Source organism: Panthera pardus, unplaced genomic scaffold, assembly GCF_024362965.1.
Source record: "Panthera pardus isolate Hobbes unplaced genomic scaffold, ASM2436296v1 HiC_scaffold_6, whole genome shotgun sequence".
Lineage (NCBI taxonomy): Eukaryota > Metazoa > Chordata > Mammalia > Carnivora > Felidae > Panthera > Panthera pardus.
This window is the reverse complement of record NW_026526991.1, coordinates 114891433-114897798: the sequence shown is the minus strand read 5'-3', so window position 1 is coordinate 114897798 and position 6366 is coordinate 114891433. Positions and strand designations below refer to the sequence as shown.

At 46.9% G+C, this 6366-nt stretch overlaps 1 non-coding gene across 1 annotated transcript; it reads right to left on the bottom strand.

The window, feature by feature from the left end:
* Positions 1-5281: 5281 nt before the first annotated feature.
* Positions 5282-5366, bottom strand: TRNAP-UGG (transfer RNA proline (anticodon UGG)). Its single transcript has one exon. It is a non-coding gene; the product is annotated as a tRNA-Pro (tRNA).
* Positions 5367-6366: the final 1000 nt, after the last annotated feature.

Sequence of the window (6366 nt, the reverse complement as noted above, 5' to 3'; positions counted from 1 at the left end):
TCTGGCCACTGTACTCTTGAGCCTTCATGTGAATTAGATCAGGCAAGTCACAAAGGAAAGCCACAGATGATATTAAAATGTCATCGAGGAGAGTGACCCCATCGAAAAGGGGGGAGTTTTCTGCCATACCCCATGCAGAACACTCATTTTGACAATCAGCACAGACGAGACCGCCTTTGCGGGAATCTGGGAGTCTAGCAGAGGCGTTCTAGCACGCCGCGAGAACAAAACACGATCCGGGACTGGACACACCGAAGAGGGTAAGAGGAACAATTTCATTTTACCTCTGACCCTTCGGCCAAGTGCCAAGGGAGCCCTTCTCACCAGCGATTTCTCCAGAAGGAAAAGATGAGATCACGGGAGGGAGCGCCTGCCTTCCCCACGGAGGTGGGGCATTGGTCTTTCCTTCTCTCCCCATCCGGAATGTGAGGGGGGCCGCAGGCCTTGGGTGGGGGTGCAGAGAAGGGCTAGGGGCTCTCAGAGGGCATCGGTGGGACCGGAATCCTATGCACTGCTTTTCAGACTCAGTCAAGAAGTCTACCCACAAGCCACCAAGGACACTTTGCCTGTGGCTCTCCCTAGCTGGCCTGTGGGCACCCCAATGCCACAGACATCTTATTCTGCACACCCCCACCGTGTGGCTGACGGTCTGGGAGCCCCAAAGGCGGTGAGTGGACTTCTTGACTGAGTCTGAAGTCATGAAGCACCCATGATCTCATGAGTCTGAAGCACCCATGATCTCATGATCTCATAGTTGGTGAGTCCGAGTCCCCCATCGGGCTCTCTAGCCTCAGGGCAGAGCCTGCTTCAGATCCTCTGTCTCTCTGTCTCTCTCTGTCTCTCTCTCTCTGCCCCTCCCCCACTTGCTCGCTCTCAAAAAGAAATAAAAATTAAAAAGAGAAAAAATTCCCTCCCAAGAGGAGACAAAAGGTGCAAAACGGGGGTACCCACAGAGACGGTCTGCCCAGCTGTGGGATCCCTCACAGGCCAGACAGGAGAGATTTCTTTTATGCAGCCAGACAGTAAAGCCTGGAGGAGGTGACCGATTCTTCAAACGGGAAGACTTCAAGGAAACTAGAGCAAGTGTTAATTCAGTTTAGAGAGAGAATGATAAACCTATACATCTCTGACGCGTTGGGCGAAATAAGACAAAAGCCAGATCGACTACTTTTCCTCTGGTGCCTGCCTGATTCCCACCTGGACCGCACCCCACAGTTTCATTAGTTCTGGGTGCCTGGGTGGCTCGGTCGGTGGAGTAGCCAACTCTTGATTTCCGCTCAAATCGTGATCTCACAGTCGTGCGATCGAGCCCCCTATCAGGCTCTGCACTGACAGTGCGGAGACCGCTTGGGATTTTCTCTTCCTCTCTCTCTGCCAGTCCCCCACTCATACACACACACACTCTCTCTCTCTCTCAAAATAAATAAATAAACATTAAAAAAAAAAGTTCAGCACAGGCAGAAAGTTTGGGAGTTAATAAATGTAAATAACCTCAAGGATTGTCTCACATACCACAATTTTCCTGAACTTGGTATAGACTCAGAGAAGAGTCTGGAATTACTGACTTTTGTAACTGACATTGACACACTGAAAGTTTTTTCAAACTAATTGGTAAAAATGTTGTTCAGAGTGGCTTGCATTAGACTGGATATAATGTATGATTTTTTTTTTAAATGTTTATTTATTTTTGAGAGAGAGACAGTGTGAGCAGGAGAGGGGCAGAGAGAGAGAGGGAGATACAGAACCCGAAGCAGGCTCCAGGCTCTGAGCCATCAGGACAGAGCCCGACGTGGGGCTCGAACTCATGAACTGTGAGATCATGACCTGAGCCGAAGTCGGACGCTCAACCGACTGAGCCACCCAGGCGCCCCTATAATGTGTGATTTTTTATTGAGAAACATTTTTTTTAAATTTTTTTAAATGTTTATTTATTTTTGAGACAGGGAGAGAGCGCATGAATGGGGGAGGGTCAGAGAAAGAGGGAGACACAGAATCTGAAACAGGCTCCAGGCTCTGAGCTTTCAGCACAGAGCCTGACGCGGGGCTCGAACTCACGGACCGTGAGATCATGACCTGAGCCGAAGTCGGACGCTCAACCGACTGAGCCACCCAGGTGCCCCTATAATGTGTGATTTTTTATTGAGAAACATTTTGAATAAGTCTAAAACATGTCTTTTTTAAGTAACACTTTTCAGTTGGGAGTAAGTGCAAATTCACCCCTTATTTTACATTTAGTCTGTTTAGACTAAACTAGGGCTTGGCAAACTATAGCTAGTTGACTAAATCTGGTTGATCACCTGATTTATACAACCTCTGACCTGAGACTAAAATTGTTAACTGATTGAGAAAAAGCAAAAGAAGACTCTTTTGTGACATGTGAAAATGATGTGAAATTCTAATTTCCATAAATAAAGTTTTATTGGAACACACAATAGATCAAATGTAATTTAAGAAAATTTGACAATATTTATTAAAATTTAGGGGTGCCTGGCTGGGTCAGTTGCTGGAGCATGCACCTCTTGACCTCAGGGTGGTGAGTTCAAGCCCCACGTTGGGCACAGAGCTTACTTTTTTTTTTTTTAATGTTTATCTATTTTTGAGAGAGAGTGACTGAGTGTGAGTGGGGAGGGGTAGAGAGAGACAGGGTGACACAGAATCCGAAGCAGGCCCCAGGCTCCGAGCTGTCAGCACAGAGCCCGGTGCGGGGCTTGAACTCATGAACCGTGAGATTATGACCTGGGTCAAAGTCGGACGCTTAACCGACTGAGCCACCCAGGCGCCCCTATATAGACTATCTTCAACAAGATACCTGGGAATCTGGGAAGAGAGATTTTGGGGCTGGATGGAGGTCATGAGTGGGAAAATTTGCCTTTTGTTATGTTTTACATTGCACATAGAATTGGCTTCTATTCTCTAGAAATCAAACCATGGTTCTGGTCTCTTTCTTACCAAACCTTCACAAGAATTTCGATTGGCAGGTCCTTGTCTGGTTTTATCTTTTGGTCACTAGCCTGTGCTGTTAATATGAGAGAAAGTAAAAGAGGGGTAGGAAAAAACAAGTTGAAGGGCAATCACCAAACTGGTTTTCAGTGCCAAGAGTATGGAACACTGACTTGCCTTTTACCTTTAAGACTCCATGGGAGAACCAGCTGAAACCGTGCCTCACAGGGTTAAGGAGGTTGAAACTAGAAGAAAGTTTAAAGCTTGTTTTGCAGAGAACTGTTTCTCCCCGGTCAGCTATTGTGTCTTTTTTCAGAGCCCTTAAGGAATCCACTAGCTGTCTCTGCAGAAGCCCGGACTCAAGGTCAGCTGATAATGGTTCCAGCCCACGAACTAACGAGGAAGGCCTTGGATTCCTTACCAGAGATAAGGAGCCCAAGACCCCATCCAGTTTATATTGGCTCTCCCAGCACGCCCATAGCTCCTGCTCCTCTTCCTAAAATAATCTCCTGACTCAGGGGCTGAATTTAGCCTCCTTCTGATGTTCGGTCTCCACCCAGAATGAACATGGGATGTATGTTACATACATGTTTGTTTAATGCACATGCTCTGTCCGTCCCCGAGGCTAGCCACATTTCCCCACCCTTTTCATCGCTGTGTTTGTCATCTCAACCCCTGTGATCATAGAAGGCTTGTTCTCTCCCTCTGCGGGGAGGTGGATTTGAGGCTGGCCATGCAAGGTCCCGGTTTAGCTGCCTCTTTCTTGCTGCAAACCTGATGTCTTTGGCTTTGCTGTGGTGGGCAGACATACTCAGTTTTTGTTACACGACTACTTTCCTCCACACCTATCCTCTGTACAATCAGTGCTCTTGGGCCTTTAAGCCTCTTGAAAGTGGCTCTCGGCCAAGATTCATCAGAAAGCAAAGAAAACTATATCCTGAGCTCTGAGACAGCACTGTTTTTCGAGATTCTTTGAGGGCACCCAGGCAAGAGATGTCTCCTGGTTTCCATTCCATTTTAAGGTCGATTTCTGGGGCGCCTGTGTAGCTCAGTCGGTTGAGCTTCTGACTTCGGCTCAGGTCACGATCTCACGGTCTGTGAGTTCGAGCCCCGTGTCGGGCTCTGTGCTGACAGCTCAGAGCCTGGAGCCTGCTTCCGATTCTGTGTCTCCCTCTCTCTCTGACCCTCCCCCGTTCATGCTCTGTCTCTCTCTGTCTCAAAAATAAATAAACATTAAGGTCGATTTCTCAGAGCGTAACATCAGTTCAGAGCTACAAGGACTTCCAAATCATCGGGCTCAAACTTCTCCTTTCAGAAATGAGGAAACTGAGGTTGCTGTGGGTGAGATGAGCTCATGTTCAGTAACAAGTGCAGCCGATGAAGCCCAGGAAATACCTGCAGCGCGTGGACACAGGCCAGGCCTCGAGCAGGGCAGTGGGGAAGGGGGGTGGGCTGCAGAGATGAGAAGACATGGCCTGCCCTCAAGGAGCTCCCAGTTACAAACTGCTGTCGAGAAGGGTGGGCAAGGGGACCGGGTTCGAGAAGCCACGCTCCTGGGTAAATAAACGACCAGTCTCACGCAGTGCGCAGGGCCGTGAACGAACTGAGACAGATGTGTTACTGTTGGCCAGGAGCTGGCATCTCAGGACAAGGGAGACAGAACACGGTGGAAACACTCGGCATTTGCAGGGTCCATGTGTGGCTCTGTAGCTGTGGAGCGTAAAGAGCAAAGACCCGGGGCGCCTGGGTGGCTCAGTCGGTTGAGCGTCCGACTTCGCTCGGGTCACGATCTCACGGTCCGTGAGTTGGAGCCCCGAGTCGGGCTCTGTGCTGACAGCTCAGAGCCTGGAGCCTGTTTCAGATTCTGTGTCTCCCTCTCTCTCTGGCCCTCCCCCCATTCATGCTCTGTCTCTCTCTGTCTCAAAAATAAATAAATGTTTAAAAAAAATTAAAAAAAAAAAAAAAGAGCAAAGACCAAAGTGGGCAAGGAAGTTGAAAAACAGACGGGGCAAGATCATGAAAGATCTTGTACGTGTGTCGATTTTTTGTTTTTTTACCGGGATTAGAAACATTGAAAGACTTTCTGTAAAGAACCACATACTAGATGCTTTAGGTTTTGCAGGGAACATATATCTCTGTATGCACATATACCTTTTTTTTGGTTTTTGTGCAGTCCTTAACCATGCAAGACCATTCTTTTTAAAATTTTTTGAATTCTTTAAAAATTTTTTTAACGTTTTCTTTTTGAGAAACAGAGAGACAGAGTGTGAGTGGGGGAGGGACAGAGAGAGAGGGAGACACAGATTCGAAGCAGGTCCCAGGCTCTGAGTTGTCAGCACAGAGCCTGACGTGGGGCTCGAACCCACGAACCGCGAGATTGTGACCTGAGCCCAAGTCAGAGGCTCAACCGACTGAGCCACCCAGGCGCCCTGCAAAAACCATTCTTAACTTGCAGGCTGGACTTAGCTTACAGGTCATAGTTTGCTGACCCACATAGATGATGAGAAGCCATTGGAGACTTTTGTTTTACTTTAAAAAAATTTAGGTGTAGTTATCACGCAGTGTTATGTGAGTTTTAGGCGTACAATATAATGATTCAACAATTCTATACATTTTTCAGGGCTCGTCGTGATGAGTGTACTCTTAATCCCCTTCACCTATCCCTCCACCCGCCTCCCCTCTGGTAACGTCCAGTTTGTTCTCTATTGTGGAGTTTGTTTCTTGGTTTGTCTCTTTTTTTTCTTTGTTCATTTGTTTTCTTCCTTAAATTCCACATATGAGTGAAATCATATGGGCTTTGTCTTTCTCTGATTGACTTATTTCGTTTAACATTATACTCTAGACATGTCATGGCAAATGCCAAGATTTCATTCTTTTTTGTGGCTGAATAATATTCCATCATGCGCGCGCACACACACACACACACACACACCCCACTCCTTTATCCACTCATGTATCAATGGATATTTAGGTTGCTTCCATATCTTGGCTATTGTCAATAATGCTGCCATAAACATAAAGGTGCATATATCTTCTCAAATTGGTGTTTTCATTTTGTTCAGGTAGCAGTGTGATTATGGGTTTATAGGGTGATTCTATTGTTAATATTTTGAGGAACTTCCGTACTGTTTTCCACAGTGGCTCCACTAGCTTGCATTGCCATTTTTTTTTAATGTTTATTTTTGAGAGAGATAGAGAGACAGAGAGTGAGCAGGGGAGGGACAGAGAGAGAGAGGAAGACATAGAATCTGAAGCATTTCCAGGCTCTGAGCTGTCAGCATAGAGCCCTATGAGGGGCTTGAACTCACAAACTGCATGAGCATGACCTGAGCCAAAGTCGGACGCTCAACCGACTGAGCCACCCAGGCGCCCGGCCATTGGAGACTTTTTTCTAAGTTTACTTATTTCTTTTGAGAGAGAGAGATA